This window comes from Panthera tigris, chromosome B3, assembly GCF_018350195.1.
Source record: "Panthera tigris isolate Pti1 chromosome B3, P.tigris_Pti1_mat1.1, whole genome shotgun sequence".
Taxonomy (NCBI): Eukaryota; Metazoa; Chordata; class Mammalia; order Carnivora; family Felidae; genus Panthera; species Panthera tigris.
In genome coordinates this window covers 34,699,931-34,716,656 of record NC_056665.1, presented here as the reverse complement: position 1 = coordinate 34,716,656, position 16,726 = coordinate 34,699,931, and the positions used below count along the sequence as shown (strand labels likewise).

Here is a 16,726-nt window from a genome sequence, read left to right as displayed (position 1 = left end):
AACTGAGTTTGGAGCAGAAATGGGGACCTATTTCACATATAACTATTTAAAAATAGTTGTCTTAAGAAAGCCTACTAAGATTAGAAGTTTAAATTTATTTATTTTTACATTTATTTATTTTTGAGAGAGAGAGAGAGACAGAACGTGAGCAGGGAAGGGGCAGAGAGAGAGGGGGACAGAATCCAAGGCAGGCTCCGGGTTCTGAGCTGTCAGCACAGAGCCCGACTCGGGGCTCGAACCCACGAACTGTGAGATCATGACCTGAGCCGAAGTCGGACGCTCAGCCGACTGAGACACCCAGGCGCCCCTAGAAGTTTAAATTTAAAAGTGAAGGTAGAAATACTGAAAATATAAACTGACCCCTAATTAAAACACACACACACAAACACACACACACACACACACACACACACACACACACACACACACACTTCAGTACTTTCCTATTTTTCATAGGAAAAAAACCCCAGATTACTTAATGTAGCCTAGGAGGCCCTCTACCCACCTCACCTTTTTCATCCCTCACCATCGGACACTAATTTGACGGTGCGTCAGGGCCTTTCAGATCGGTTGCTTCCCATCTCAGAGCCTTGCTGCTACAAACAGCTGTGTTGTCCCCTGCCACTACTTCCCTGCCCTGCTTCCCTCCCCCTGCCCTGGCTAATGCCAGCCTGCCAGTTTTAAAGTTAAACCTCACGTCCCCGGAAAGCCTTCCCTAACTACCCCCTGGAGACTAGACTAGATCAGATATGCCTCTTATCTCTCTCAGTACTGTGCACTCCCCCCTTCTCAGCACTTACATAACCATGATTAAATAACTAGTGGGTAATTAGTTGTTTCCTGTCTTCCCTACTAGAGTATAACTTGAAGAGGAAAAGAATCCTGATTCCGATTGCTGATGGTCTTGACCCAGCAGCCAGCACAAGACCTTACTCCTAACTAATAGTATTAAGCAATTTTGGCATAAAATCTGAATAATTACTCCAGTTGTGTTCTATAATATCGATCTATCCCAGTGCCTTACAGCCTCTTTTCTTCTGTGACATAGGTGCCACATAATTACATATCCCCTGGTTTGTGAGCAAATCTGAGTACATTATGTAGATTTTACATATTTCTCTTCCTCTTAAGAAAGCATATTGGAATCAAGTAAATGTGAGGGATATAAAGCATATTTATTTTTATAGTTTATTTATAATTTTAAAAATATATTATATGTAACTTAAAAATAAAGCCTAAAAGTCAAAGATAGAATGCATACCAATTTCATTTCATTTGATGAAGCTCTATTACCTAATGACCTTAACCAAATTATGAAGCACACTTCAAACTGAATGTGATGTAGCTTTTCTTTTGAGTTTTTAGGTCATATTCTATAAACTTTTTCATACACAAAGAATGCCATGAAGAAAATAATTTAAGAGGCATTAGACTAACATTTTGGAAGTTTTCTGGAGTTAAAGAGTGTGACATATATTTAGACAAATATACTTCAAAAATGTTAGTTATAGGATTAATTTATATTGATCCGTGTACTTACTTTAGCTCACGTGGGTATCATATCCACATGCAGAGCCTCTCAGCCCTTTCAGCTAGCAAAATAAAGCAATAAGAATAGTGATTTTAATCAAGTGACAATTTATAAAACAAGTATATATCCTTCTTATATTGCCCTAGAGCTTTATGTAATATTCTTTTACTTGGTCAGAACTATAACATTTTATAAAGTTAGAACTTTAGATTTATGACATACACTACACAAGTCAGTTTATTTCTGATGGCTCTTTTTAAAAAAAATTTTTTTTCCTATCTTCCTTAAGATGGTTTCCTAGATCCAAGTTTATCCAAATAATCTTACACATTATATTCGAAAATTTTAATAAGGTTTTAAAAGTTAGTCCTTTCTACATCAACTTTATTTTCATATGTAGTGTTAGGTGAGAGTCTAACCTGATTTTATTTCAGTTGGTTAATTGATCATAGCATTGCTTAATTAAGATATTCTCTTTTTTAATGAGAATGCCATTTGCCTCTTACATTAAGTTCCTGTAAATATTTGGAAATATTTCTGAACTTCCTATTCCATTTCACTTATCTGTTTATCTGTGTTAATAATCAGAACTATTTTGATGATAGTAGTTTTGTAGTACATTTTAATGTCTATGTAGGGGAAATTTTCACTATTCAGAGTTTTAATTCTCCCACACTTGTTCTTCCATATGAACTTTAAAATCATTTAATCTACGACTAACATTGTATGTTGATTATACTTCAGTGAAAAATTATTCATCTAAACAGAAACGTTAAGAATCATACTCAAATGACATTTAAGGTATTAATTTCAGAGGTATTGACATTCTTAAGATAATAAATCATCACTTTAAAAATCATGGTATATCTCCATTTTTCCACGTCTTGTTTGGTATCCAGAGGGAGCTAATTAGGGAAGTGTTGAAAGATTGAAGGAAAATTCTGAAGAACTAAATGAGCTTAGAGACTATGAAATTGTAGCAACTATAGTCAGAATTGTTGAATGAGTATTCCAGGAGCACAGAGTAGGTAGGTATAACAGTAGAGAAGCTATGTGTTTGATAAAGAATAGGAGATAAAGGATCAAAGGTAAATAATAAAAAATTCAAGTATAATGATAAAAGGAAAAATGATGGGTCATATGGTCTGGGCTAGACTTTTAAAGAATTAAAAAATAGACGGTTGCCTACAGATTAGGAGAAAATTTAGTATTTCTGAGACCAGAAGTCTAAATGAAGTTGAAGATGAGAAGCCTAGGAAGTAAGAGGGTTAATAGTGAGCTCAGATAGTGGGAGTTTATGGTCAGGGTTAAGATGTTGAAGTTGAAGATTTTAAAGGCAGGACATATCTAAGTAATGACAACATTCAGAGCAATTTGGAGGCCACTGTTGTGGCCATGGGAGTGGGTCGTTGGAGAAGAGGAGAAGTGAAGGTCACCAGAGGGAGATCAGTTGAAGCTATTATTGAACATATTGCAGTTGATGGTAGAACTAGATATGGAACAAGGGGTCAATGTATTCAGCAGTGATCAGCCTTATCTCCCTCCAGTCTGAGTCATGCATCCTATGCTCTTGTTAAACCATTCACTACTCACATTTTATTGGTGTTGGCGGCTACAGTGAGTGCAGAAATGTCTTTGTTTATTAACTTGCTCTTTTACCTGGCAAAACTATCTCTGACAGGTGAATCCCAGACTGCTAATATGATTTTCCCAACGCTTTGAACTTTTTAGGCAGCTTATGGCCAAACGTTCTGTGATCCTCTAAAATCATTTAAAATTATAGCGTCTTCACTTTTATAACCTCAAAAACAAGCAATGAGTTCCAAGAGAAAGAGGAAGTATCTGTTAGTGAAAATTGTTATGCCTTATACTTACTGCCAAGAGTTTCAGAATTTTTATTAAAAGTTCCACAAAGTCAGAGAGGCCTTTTAAGCAAGAAGTACAAAGGAAGAGTTTGGGAGAGATGGGAAAAGTGATGTATGGGTTCAGTGGAGAGGATGTGGAGAGCAGTAATGAGTCATTGGAAAGCGATCCACGATTTCTGGCAAAAGATTTGTATTTTACTGATGTAAGTTCAAAGTGCCATGGAGACACCATTTTCTTGGTCTGATCCTTTTAAGAACTTAAACACTGTGAAGTCAAGGAGACACAGATGATATTTGAAGTCAGAAAAGTAAAACTCTGAACGTAGTGAATTATTGGTGAAACTTTAATGTAAAATTACTTGTAACTTCTACAATGGTTAATGATAATTTCTTCAATTTAGTTGGCAGTTGTGTGATTCATGTAAAATCTCTTGCATCTGAAAGATAGAAATATTTCTGAAAGAGCTGATTATACCTTGTATATGTATATACCAGAGGCTTTTTTTTAAGTTTGTTTATTTATTTTGAGAGAGAGACAGAGAGAGCATGCACAAGGTGGGGGGGGGGGGACAGCAGAGAGAGAGAGGAGAGAGAGAATCCCAGCATACTGTCAGCACAGAGCCCGACATGGGGCTCAATCTCACAAACCGTGAGATCATGGCCTGAGCTGAAATTGAGTCGGACACTTAACCAACTGAGCCACCCAGGCACCCCTACACCAGGAGCTCTTAACCAGAGTATCCAGACTGACTGTTTGAAATTGAAGTCTTTGTTTTATACTTGAGCTCTCCACACCATTTGACATAGTTGACACTCTTCATCTTGAAGGGCCCTTTGCACTCACTTTCCTGATAGCATAGTCACCTGATTTTCCTTTTACCTATGTGGCTGCTGTTTTTGTTTGTGTTTTGTTTTAAATAATACCTCGCTAATTCCTTTTCTACCAAATCTCTAAATGTATATTATGCTTTCTCGATTTATAAAGTTTAGATAGACTTTTGTGGGGCGCCTGGGTGGCTCAGTTGATTAAGCGTCCGGCTTTGGCTTAGGTCATGATCTCACGGTTCATGAGTTTGAGCCCCATATTGGGCTCTCTGCTGACAGCTCAGAGCCTGGAGCCTGCTTCCGATTCTGTTCTTTCCCTCTCTCTCTGCCCCTCCCCTGCTCTGTCTCTCTCTCTTTCTTTCAAACATAAACATTAAAAAAATTTTAGATAGACTTTTGGCCATAATAGACAAGGATTCAGCTCACTCACTTGTTATCCCCCAACACTATATACCTAGAATTCTTTTATTGATAACTTTTGTAATTTACTATAATTAAACCTCTATTTTTTGCTCCATCTGCTATAGACAGTAGCTTTCAAGTTTGCATTGTGCAAGATGAGTCTACCCTTCTTTTTACTTCTCCCACTTTTGTACACTGCAACTTTCTATGAGCTATACTTTTCTTATTTCCCTTGTGATTTCTTCATTGACCCATTGTTTAAAAGTGTTTTAATTTCCATAAATTTGTGAATGTTCCAGGTTTCTGTTACTGGTTTCCAGTTTTATTCCATTGTTTTCAGAAAAGGTGGTTTATGTGAGATTTGTTTTGTGACGTAACATATAGTCTATTCTGAAGAATGTTCCATGCACACTAGAGAAGAATGTATATTCTAATGTTGTTGGATAAAGTCTTCTATGTATGTTAGCTCTAGTTGACTTATAGTGTTCTTGAAGTCTTCTATTTCCTTATTGATTTTTCTGCCTATTCTATCTATTATTGAAAGTAGGGTATTAAAATCTCCAACTATTATTGCAGATCTATCTCTCCCTTCAATTCTGTCAGTTTTTGCTTTATATGTTTTGGATGTTAAATGCACTATATTTATAACTGTTCCACCTTCCTGATGGATTGACCTTCTTATCGATGTAAAATGTCTTCCTATATCTCTTGTAAGACTTTTTGACATGATGTCTATTTTGTCTGGTATTAGCAGCCACTCTAGCTCTCTTTTGGTTATCATTTGCATGGAATATCTTTTTTCCATCCTTCCAATTTCAGTCTATTTGTGTCTTTTAATCTTGTTGACTGCCTATAGTTAAATCTTATTTTTTTAATTCGTTCTGCTAAAAACCTCCTTTTATGTGGAGAATTTAATCTATCAAGTCCTCATAAGAAAGCACTTAATTCTATCATTTTGCTCTCTGATTTCTTTTTTGTTCCTCAATTCTTCCACTACTTTTTTTGTGTGTTCAAGTGATTTTTAGTGTGCCATTGTGATTCCCTTCTCACGCCTTTTACTGTGTATATTTCTTAGCTGTTTTCTCAGTTGTTACCCTGGGGATTACAATTAATATCATAAATAATAACAGTTTAGGTTGCATTAATACCAGCATAGTTGCAATAATAGATAAAAATTTTGCTCCTATATGGCTTCACTCTGTATGTTCTTATTATCACAAATTTCATCTTTATATACTATGTGCACGTTAACATAGATTTATAATTATTATTTTATGCATTTGTCTATTAAATCATATAGAGGAAAAGAAGAGGTACCAGTTGAAAATACAGTTATACTGGCTTTTATATTTACCTATGTAATTACCTTTCCTGATATTCTTTATTTGGCTTTGAGTAACTACCTAGTGTCCTTTTATTTCAATCTAAGGGGCTACCTTAGCTTTTTTTTGTAGGGCAAGTGTACTAGCAGTAAGCACAGCTTTGATCTGAGAATGTCATAATTTCTCTCTTCATTTCAAGTGCAGTTTTTCTGGATATAGAATTCTTGGTTGAAAGCTTTTTCTTTCAGCACTTTAAATATGTCATCCCATTGCCTTCTGCCCTCCATGGCTTCTGATGGGAAACTGGCTGTTAATCTTATTGAGGGTCCCTGAGGGTCCCTTGAACAGGACCAGTCACTTAGTCATTTCTCTCTTGCTATTTCGAGATTCTTCCTTTGTCTTTTTCTTTTAACAATTGGAGATGATTCTTTAGGGTCTTCTCATTCCCTGAAATGCACAAGAACTTAACAAAGCCCTCAATCCCCCAACTATCTTCTTCCCCAGCCTCTTTTTGTCTTAAGGTTTTTGCTCTATTTTTTTGTCCCACGGGGCAACACCTAAAACATTTTTGCATTAAATGCTTTTGACAAATGCCACGCACGAAGCCACCTGTGCCCAGGGGAAACTCTGAGGCACGTGAAACAAAGGCAGGCTATTTAGCTGGGACCCACCAGACATGTCAAACGCATGACCACAGCTCTTTGAGAGTAAGGCATGTGTTACTTTTTCTAGTACCAGCAACCTGCACAGAGAATATGGGCTGCCATCTTCAAACCACCACTGAGCTAGGGAGTAGGGGATGTTAGCAGTGTAAGTTAAAATGCACAGAACTCTCATACTGAAATTCAGCATGTTTCTTCTTCAGTATGCATTTCCCTGGTTGTTAAAATGTTTTTTTCTTTTAGATTCCAGAGTTCTGAAAGAGTTGATTCTGAAAGTTTTCGCTAGCATATTTGTTACTTTTGTGGAGGAATGCAGTTTTGGAGTTCCCTATTCTACCATTTTCTCTCGTTTGGGAACCACAGTTTTGCTATATACCATGAGCTATGCTTTTACATTTTGATATTAAAATTATTTGTGTCTGTTCTATAACCACAACATTGTCAATTGGTAGCTTCTAAAGATTGAACACTAGTAGGGGCACCTGGGTGGCTCAGGTGGTTAAGCATCCAACTTTGACTCAGGTCATGATCTCACAGCTTGTGAGTTCAAACCCTGCATGGGGCTCTGTGCTGACAGCTCAGGTCCTGGAGCCTGCTTTGGATTCTGTCTCTCCCTCTCTCTCTGCCCGTCCCCCCACTGTCTGTCTGTCTGTCTCTCTCCCCCTCCCTCAAAAATAAATAATTAAAAATTTCAATAAAAAAGGTTGAAAACTAGTAAGCAGTGTTTACATTTCTGCGATTATGTAACTATTTTTTACTTGAGCATTAAGTAGTGTACTGTAAATCTCATTTTCTGCTTCCTAAACCATTCAAGGAAAATAATCTTAGCATCAAATGCAAATAGTCCCCCGCTTCATCACACTTCAAAATGTGTTCAAAGCCATGCCACACTCTAGTTTGCCTCACATTTGAGCCATGCCTTCTTACATAGGTTTTTTTTTAATTTTTTTTTTAATGTTTATTTATTTTTGAGACAGAGAGAGACAGAGCATGAACGGGGGAGGGGCAGAGAGAGAGGGAGACACAGAATCAGAAGCAGGCTCCAGGCTCTGAGCTGTCAGCACAGAGCCTGATGCGGGGCGCGAACTCACGTACCGTGAGATCATGACCTGAGCTGAAGTCAGATGCTTAACTGACTGAGCCACCCAGGCACCCCATACATAGTTTGTTTTTATCTGGAGTTTCTGATTTTCTATCTTTTATTTGTTTATTTACTTATTTATTTATTTATTTATTATTGTTTACTAAATGAAGAAATTTGTGCTGCCTTTACTACGTTCAAATTTCTTTGAACTTCTCATTTATCTCGTGAGTAGACTTTATTCTTCTTGAAGCCTGCTATCTTCCTGACCTAATTCAGTCTTAATATTTCCTTTTGGACCATTGTTTACAATTTATTATTTTACATCATATTACTAGTAGCCTTTTCTAGCCTTATGTGTCTTTCTAATATCCTCAAGTACTTCTGTCCTCTCAACCTATAGATGGTAGAGTTACTCAGATTTTGGTCCGGGGCCTTCTTTTCACTCTTTGCTTCCCCCCAAGCAATCTCAGATACGTCTTTGCCTTTAAACAACATTTGTATTTTGGAAGATACCAATTTATATACCTTTTCTTTTGTGGTTTACCCATTTGGATTGTGTTTAAGGAAAAATATCCTTTACTACACTGAGATTATATAAATATTCTCCCATTGTGTCTTCCTAAAGCTGAAAATTTGGCCCTTCATATTTTGGTTTTTATTACACTTGGAATTGATTTTTAAGTTTGAGACAGAGGTCCGATTTGTTTGTTTTTCCCACATGGGAATGGCCAGTTGCCCTACTCCTATTTAATGAGAATTCTTTCCTTTTCCCACTCATCTGTGATGCCGCTCAGCCTGACTGTTTTATAGGCAGTGAGAGAAGTAGGTGGTAGGATCCTTTTACAGATCTTCAGTCTTACTTCTACACCCATCTTCTATCATATCTACTGTTCTTTCCTTTCCAGAGCCTTCTGAGCAGTTTGGCCTACATCTTTGTTCTTGTCTCCAGTTTGTATGTATTCGAAGCAATGACTTTTTTTGTTTTTCTTCATCACTCAACATTCTTTACAGTTTCCAGAAGTTTTCTGAAACTTCCTACAGCAGATTGTCCCTCCCCCTCCCCCCAACGATTGTACTTGTTGTGGGTTTATACCAGTTCAACTGCTTTAATGGGCTTTTAGAGGGAGATTTCAAACACATGTGTCCAGTCTCTGTGCTGGTTTATCTGAAAGTACACAGTAAAATGTTTTAAATTTTAGAAGTTGTGTTACTATATTCTCTGTAAGTCTTTAAAAATATAACTTAATTTCATCTTTCTGGAATGATATAAGCCTGGCTCTTTCTGACGGTAGAAAGCTAGAGGGTCAGAGAGTCCCTTCCTTAGGGTTCCAATTTGTTTTTTAATGCTACATAAGTTTTTCCATTTTTAACAATCCCATTTATAGCCTTTAGTATTTCATAATGCCAGAAAAGTGGCTAATTCTTGTGTTAGAGTTTCTGTGACCTTTGGCTTATGGGTGTGTAACTAAATGCCTGGAAACAAGTATCCATGAAAAAATTACAGGCACATAAAGAGAAGAAATTCTGTAAAACTTTGGTATATCCCATTAATGATTTCACTGTTTCACTGTACTTGGGACAGCTCTATAGTAAAATGACATATTGCAGGTTTCTTTTCCGTGCCAGAAATGGGAAAGTACTTGGTGTAATGTTTTCTTTGCTTACATTGGATGCATACAGTGAAGCTGGTTTATTTTTGGTCATTTCCTGTCTATGAACACTGTGGTACTTTAGCCAACACTACCATAATAAAATATAATGCATAAAATGAATTTCTACACCTATGAATGTTGTAATAGAAATTCATAAAATACATTATTATAGGAATCAGCACCACTTTTTCATTGGGAAAAGAATCTTCCGAAATATTTTAAGTCTTTCTGTTCTAGCCTGTTATAGAAAGCCTAAAGATTTTTTTAAACAAACCAAAAAACTCCGTAATCCTCTGAAATATTCTTTTTTTGCCCATTCAGGCATTTAAGAGTATATTCTTTATTTAGCCTGGCTTTTAGGGACTCATTACTTTATTGCATTAAGTTAATTACACTCTCGTTTCTTAGAGTCCTATACTAATCAAGAAGGCATAGAATATGCCTTTTCTGACTCATAGAAAGATCAAGTTGATTAAATAAGCATTTATACATGTAATTAACCACGTGAGTGTGAAGGTCTTGAAGAGAATTCCTATTTGATGGCAGACTGCCTGCTGTTCTATAAATAATATTTGAGGGGGGAAATACACATGGAAATGTATTGGGCTTCATGGGAAAACAAATTTTAAAACATGGATCCTTCGCAGAAAAACGCCACACTTCTCAGAGTGCTAATTTAGACTAGACAGGGGTAGAACACTAGACCACTTGATCCAGTCATCTACTCTAAAAATTTGAGTCACATTTATTCATTCTTCTCCTTTATTCCCTGTAATCAGTCACTAAGTTCTACTTTTATTTTCTCTTAAACATCTGTTATATCTATGTTCTCTTCTTTTATTAATAATAATCACTATAATGTATTGAACTAAGCATTAGATAGGATTTAGAATATTTCTAGTCTCTAACAACTTTGAAAAAATATGTATTGTAATCACCATTTACACATTAGGAACTTCAACTACAAAGAAACTAGATAACTTGCCCCCCAAATCATCTGTTTGCCAATGGCAGACCTAGGATTTGAACTAAGGTCTGTCTGGCCTTCTTGCCAATTCCATTTCCAGGGCACCATGCCCTCCTTTTTGTTATGCCCTTATATGATCCAGTCAACACTATTGCACTGGTTTTCCTACTATTCTCCCTCCATTCAGCCTCTCTCTGCTACATCTTCCACAAGGTTGACCAACTTATTGGTCTGAGGTAGATCCTTGAGGATCGAGAAATGTCTTGCTCGTCTTTGTGGCACCAGCGCCTAGCTCCATACGTGTCACATTGGAGGGGCTCAAAAATATGCATCGAATATGGTCCTATTACCTTTCTGTTTTGATATTTTATGACTTTTTCTGCTCCTCAACCTCTATAGGATAAAATCTGACTTTTCAGATTCATCTTCAGCTATGACTCCAATATGTTTCATTCAGTGTTGTAGCCTTATCAAAATTTCTTACCTGAATATGTTATATATAATTAGGCTTCTATGCCTTTTTTCATTTAGTTTTTCTTACCTGTGTGTGCTTCCTCCTTCTATTTCTGGTGAAATTCTACTATTCATCTTTCAAGGACCCGTTCAAATGTTACCTTCTTTTGAAAACTGACTTCTCCCTACTAGAAGAATTCCTTCTTCTGTGTTCTCATAGCATATCTTTTAAATACTCATTATATGAAAATAAGTACATTGTATTACAATTAATGTATATATTTGTCTTGTTCTTTACCCACCATTCATATTGGGAGCTCTTTAAAGACTAATAGGTCTTTTTTTTTTCTTAGTCTTTTTAAAAAATTTATTTGTTTAAACTCAAGTTAGTTAACATACAGTGTAGTATTGGTTTCAGGAGTAGAACCCAGTGATTCATCACTGCCGTATAACACCCAGTGCTCATCCCCACAAGTGCCCTCCTTAATGCCCATCACCCATTGAGCCCATCCCCCACCAACCTCCCCTCCAGAAACCCTCAGTGTGTTCTCTGTATTTAAGAGTCTCTTATGGTTTGTCTCTGTCTCTGTTTGTTTTTTTTTTTTTTCTAATTTTTTTAGCATTTATTTATTTTTGAGAGATAGAGACAGAGCACAAGCAGGGGAGGGGCAGAGAGAGAGGGGGACACAGAATCTGAAGCAGACTCAGAGCTGTCAGCACAGAGCCCAATGCAGCCCTTGAGCTCACAAACTGTGAGATCATGACCTAAGACAAAGTTGGATGCTTAACCGACTGACCCACCCAGGTGCCCCTTTCCCTCTCTGTTTTTATCTTATTTTTCCTTCCCTATGTTTGTCGTGTTTCTTAAATTCCACATATTTGTGAAATCATGATTTTTGTCTTCTCTTTTTCTTCTTTCATTTTTTAAAATTTAAATCCAAGTTAGTTAACATATAGTGTAATATTGATTTCAGGAATAGAATTCAGTGATTCATTACTTACATATAACACACCGTGCTCATCCCAGCAAGTACACTCCTTAATGTCCATCACCCATTTAACCCAGTACCCCACCCAGCACCCTACCAGCAACCCTCACTTTTTTCTCTGTACTTAAGAGTTTCTTATGGTTTGCTTCCCTGTTTTTATCTTATTTTTCTGTCCCTTCCCCTATGTTTATCTGTATTTCTTAAATTCCACATATGAGTGAAATCATATGATATTTGTCTTTCTCTGAGTGACTTATTTTACATAGCATAATACACTCTAGTTCCATCCATGTTATTGCAAATGGCAAGATTTCATTCTTTTTGATTGCTGACTAATATTTCATTGTATATATGTATACATCTTCTTTTTCCATTTACCAGTCGATGGACATTTGGCTCTTTCCATGGCTTGCCTAGTATTGATAACGATGCTATAAACATTGGGGTGCATTGTACCCTTCAAGTCAGCATTTTTGTATCCTTAGGATAAATACATAGTAGTATAATTGCTGGGTCATAGGGTAATTCTATTTTTAATTTTTTGATGAACCTCCATACTGTTTTCCAGAGTGGCTGCACCAGTTTGCATTTCCACCAACAGTGCAAAAGTGTTCCCCTTTCTCTGCATCCTCACCAACATCTGTTGTTTCCTGAGTTGTTCATTTTAGCCATTCTGACAGGTGTGAGGTGATACCTAATTGTAGTTTTGATTTGTATTTCTCTGATGATGAGTGATGTTGAGCATCTTTTCGTGTGTCGGTTGGCCTTCTGGATGTCTTCTTTGGAAAAGTGTCTATTCATGTCTTCTGCTCATTTCTTCACTGGGTTATTTGCTTTTTGGGTGTTGAGTTTGATATGTTCTTCATAGATTTTGAATGCTAACCCTTTATGTGATATGTCTTTTGCAAATACCTTCTCCCATTCTGTTGGTTGCCTTTTAGTTTTGTTGATTGTTTCCTTCGCTGTGCAGAAGCTTTCTATTTTGATGAGGTCCCAATAGTTCATTTTTTGCTTTTGTTTCTCTTGCCTCTGGAGACATGTCTAGTAAGAAGTTGCTGCAGCTGAGTTTAAAGAGGTTGCTGCCTGTTTTCTCCTGTATGATTTTGATAGTTTCCTGTCTCACATTTAGGTCTGTCATCCGTTTTGAATTTATTTTTATGTATTGTGGAAGAAGTGGTCCAGTTTCATTTTTCTGCATGTTGCTGTCCAGTTTTTCCAGCACCATTTGCTGAAGAGACTGTCTTTTTTTCCATTTGATATTCTTTCCTGCTTTGTTAAAGATTAGTTGGCCATACATTTGTGGGTCCATTTCTAGGTTCTCTGTTCTGTTGCATTGATTTTTGTGTCTGTTTTTATGCTGGTACCATACTGTCTTGATGCTTACAGCTTTGTAATATAGCTTGAAGTCCGGATTTGTATGCTTCCTGCTTTGGTTTTCTTTTTCAACATTACTTTGGCTATTCATGGTCTTTTTCTAGTTCCATACAAGTTTTAGAATTGTTTGTTCTAGCTCTGTGATGAAGAATGCTGGTGTAATTTTGACAGGGATTGCATTGAATGTGTAGATTGCTTTGGGCTGTATAGACATCTTAATAATATTTGTTCTTCTAATCCATAAGCATGGAATGTTTCTCCATTTGTTTGTGTCATCTTTAATTTCTTTCATAAGCTATCTATAATTTTCAGTGTACAGATCTTTTACCTCTTTGGTTAGGTTTATTCCTAGGTATCTTACGGTTTTTGGTTTAATTGTAAATGGGATCAATTCCTTGATTTCTCTTTCTGCTGCTTATTTATTGGTGTATAGAAATGCAACTGATTTCTGTACATGGATTTTATATCCTGTGACTTTGCTGAATTCATGTATCAGCTCTAGCAGTTTTTTGGTGGAGTCTTTTGTGTTTTCCATGTAGAGTATCATGTCACTGGGATGAGTGAAAGTTTGCCTTCCTCCTTGCAAGTGTGGATGTCTTTTATTTCTTTTTATTGTCTGATTGCTGAGGCTAGGACTTCTAGTACTATGTTGAACCATGGTGGTGAGAGTGGTTATCCTTGTTGTGCTCCTGACCTTAGGAGGAAAGCTCTTAGTTTTTCCCCTAGAGGATGATTTTAGCTGTGGGTCTGTCATATATGGTAAGGGCAAGTACATCTTAATTGATCTTTATATCCCCAGTGCCTATCATAATACCTGACACATAGTAAGCTTGGCAAATAAACCTATTTGTTTAATGAGAAGTTGAGGTTTAGAAATTAGAAATTATATTTCTAATTTTAGAAATTATATTTCATGGGTTTATTAAATTAATTCCAGAGTATGATTAGAGCAGTTCTATTTCTGGGACTAGAGGCCAATGAAAGTGAGGAAAGTTTTGATATATTCAACACACGTCCATGATCTCTATACTGACTGTTTTTATCAATACGGATGAGTTAGTTGCCTATGCCCAAATCCTTAGCACAGTGCCCTATATATAGTGGGCTTTCAGTAAATGTTTGGTGAATAAATGAATGAATGAACAAGTGAAATAATATGTATGTATGTATGTATGTGTGACTAAAGATGGGGACATGCCTGCCAAGCATACAAGGAAAGCTGGAAGAACAATCCCCAATGTGTAAACATTTTTAGCAAATTTTCCAAGTCATTTTTTATGCACATCATTAAAAAAAAAAAAACCTATTCCCCAAAGAACAGATTCCTCTACTCTACATTGGCCAGAGTTTGAGGCTAAGTTCAAGCCTCATTCAGATAATAACTGAAGTGGGTTAGATAATTCTATGACCTGTTTAACAGGTGCCACATTTTCTGTTGACAAGGATGAACCTTTATGTAGCACAGAAAAGTTGCCATTTGTTTTTTAACAGAATGCCCACGTGAGACCTATAGAAGTTGGAACTTACTTCTCCTTTCTTTTGTAACCATATTGCTGTTTTGCTGAGTCTACACTTATTATTTCACTTATTTTCCCAACAGTTTGCTTGACAAATCTTTATACAAAATAAATAATTCCTTTCTGATGCAAGACTTATCTTGGAGCTTATGTTCTTTAACTTTTAATCATATGGAAAAGAAAAGAAAGTCAAAACACTTCCAAATATACAACAGAGAATAATACTGCTTTTCAAAGGATTTATTCATGTTTATGGTATATACGTCGGATTCCCCATCATTTTTACATTAAAATGAACTCAGTTTGCTGGGTATCGTGGCATTAATGTAGGCATCATGACATTAACTAACTAGTTTGCTGGGGTTTTTTTTCTTGCCTTGCCCTTACTTCTTCAGTATTTGCCTTTGCCTCACCCAAGAAAACCTGCTAACCCTTATTCTGTATCTGCATCACTGATTCTGCCCCTTTGCTCAAATCACACCTTATAGTCAGAACATCCTTCATAAGATTCAATAGATAGTCATTAAAATTTTTTAATTGTCTCACTTCATTAATTCATGCAAGAGATATTTATTGACCACAACATGTGCTAGGAGCTGCGTTAGTTGATAGAGCTACTAATGTGACAAAGTTGGAGCCTTCAAGAATCACGGTGTTTGGTAAGAGAGACAGGCAAGTAAGCAGCTAATTGCCATGCAGCGTGGTAAGTGCTGTAACAGGGGTATGCACTCTTTACAGCAAGCCTTCTGTATTTTAGTGGCAGTGAAATACAACTCCTTTCCTTTCCTTATTCCAGAAATGATTGTATGCTTTACATAGCTCAGCCCAAAGCTATCACACAAAGCACAATGTAAGGAGCTCTTAACTCCATCTGGTTTTTGTTCTGTTATCATCCCTTACCTTTATAGGATTTATCATCTAAGATTATTCACATACTACTGCTTATTGAATGTCTTACTGCTGTCATATAATAATCGTTGTTTCAAGGACCAGAGTGGCAGAAATTAAGCCTCTTTGTATTTTCTTGCTTGTATATTCACTTAGAATTGACTGATGTTATTACCCAGCTTGTTACTATAGACACAGATGTGTTACAAGTTAACTGGTGCCTCTGAAAAAGTACACATAAGTCCAGTAAAATATAATAAGCCAACAAGGTTAATCGTTTGTTAGTCTTCCCCTCCCATGTCAGCATTATCAAATGTGAAGATCTTTAATAATTCATTTATTCAATATACACGGTACAACACCCACTGCCGGGCCCCAAAGATGAGAAAATTGTCTTTAGCTTCAAAGAATTCACTGATCAAGAAGGCAAATTATAAGCATATAATTATGATATAGTATGAGTAATGATATATTGGAGGAGTATACAGAAGTTAATAGGAGCACAAAGGAAGGCAAAGTACTAATATTAGCAGGGGCAAATAAATACTGCCTGAGAACAAAAAATAGCAGAATGAAAACACATGGAACAAAAGCCAAGCGTTGTTTGACTTTTGAGATTGGGTAAAATAAATAGTTACATCTCTATTCCCAAATCCAAAAATTTGAATTGGATTGAGCGACTTCTTGTCTTCTCTGGCTAACATTTGGGTCCCTTTTACAGAAAATGTGGCTCCTGCTTTGGAAATAGTAACAATTCTCATATTCAGTAGAGTACGTGAAGTGATTTTATGTGTATCATACATATGTGTATGTGTGTGTGTATATATATATGTATATATATGTATATATGTATACATATATATACATATATGTACATATATGTATATATGTGTATATATATATATATATACACACAGAGATATTAAATAGTGGATTGTTTTTCATCATTTTTAATTTCAAAATGGGGAGGATATTGTCATTAATTTTACTGCTTATAATTTTAGTATACAGTTACAAATTTTCAAACAACATTGAGGTATTCAAAAGTAGAAAGTCAAACTTACTCCTTAATCTAACTTCTGAGAGGTAAACTATTGTTAGCAGTAATTATGTGTCTTCCCAGGTGTTTTATAAATATATTTTTATATTATATGGTTCTTAATATAGAAAAAGTGTTCTGTAAAATGTGGGGGTT

General features: G+C 36.2%; 1 protein-coding gene across 3 annotated transcripts in view; it reads left to right on the top strand.

Moving 5' to 3' along the window:
* Positions 1–16,726, top strand: part of LRRC49 (leucine rich repeat containing 49) — a 149,080-nt gene that overhangs the window by 101,734 nt on the left and 30,620 nt on the right. The gene's annotated exons all lie outside the window — the stretch shown is intronic.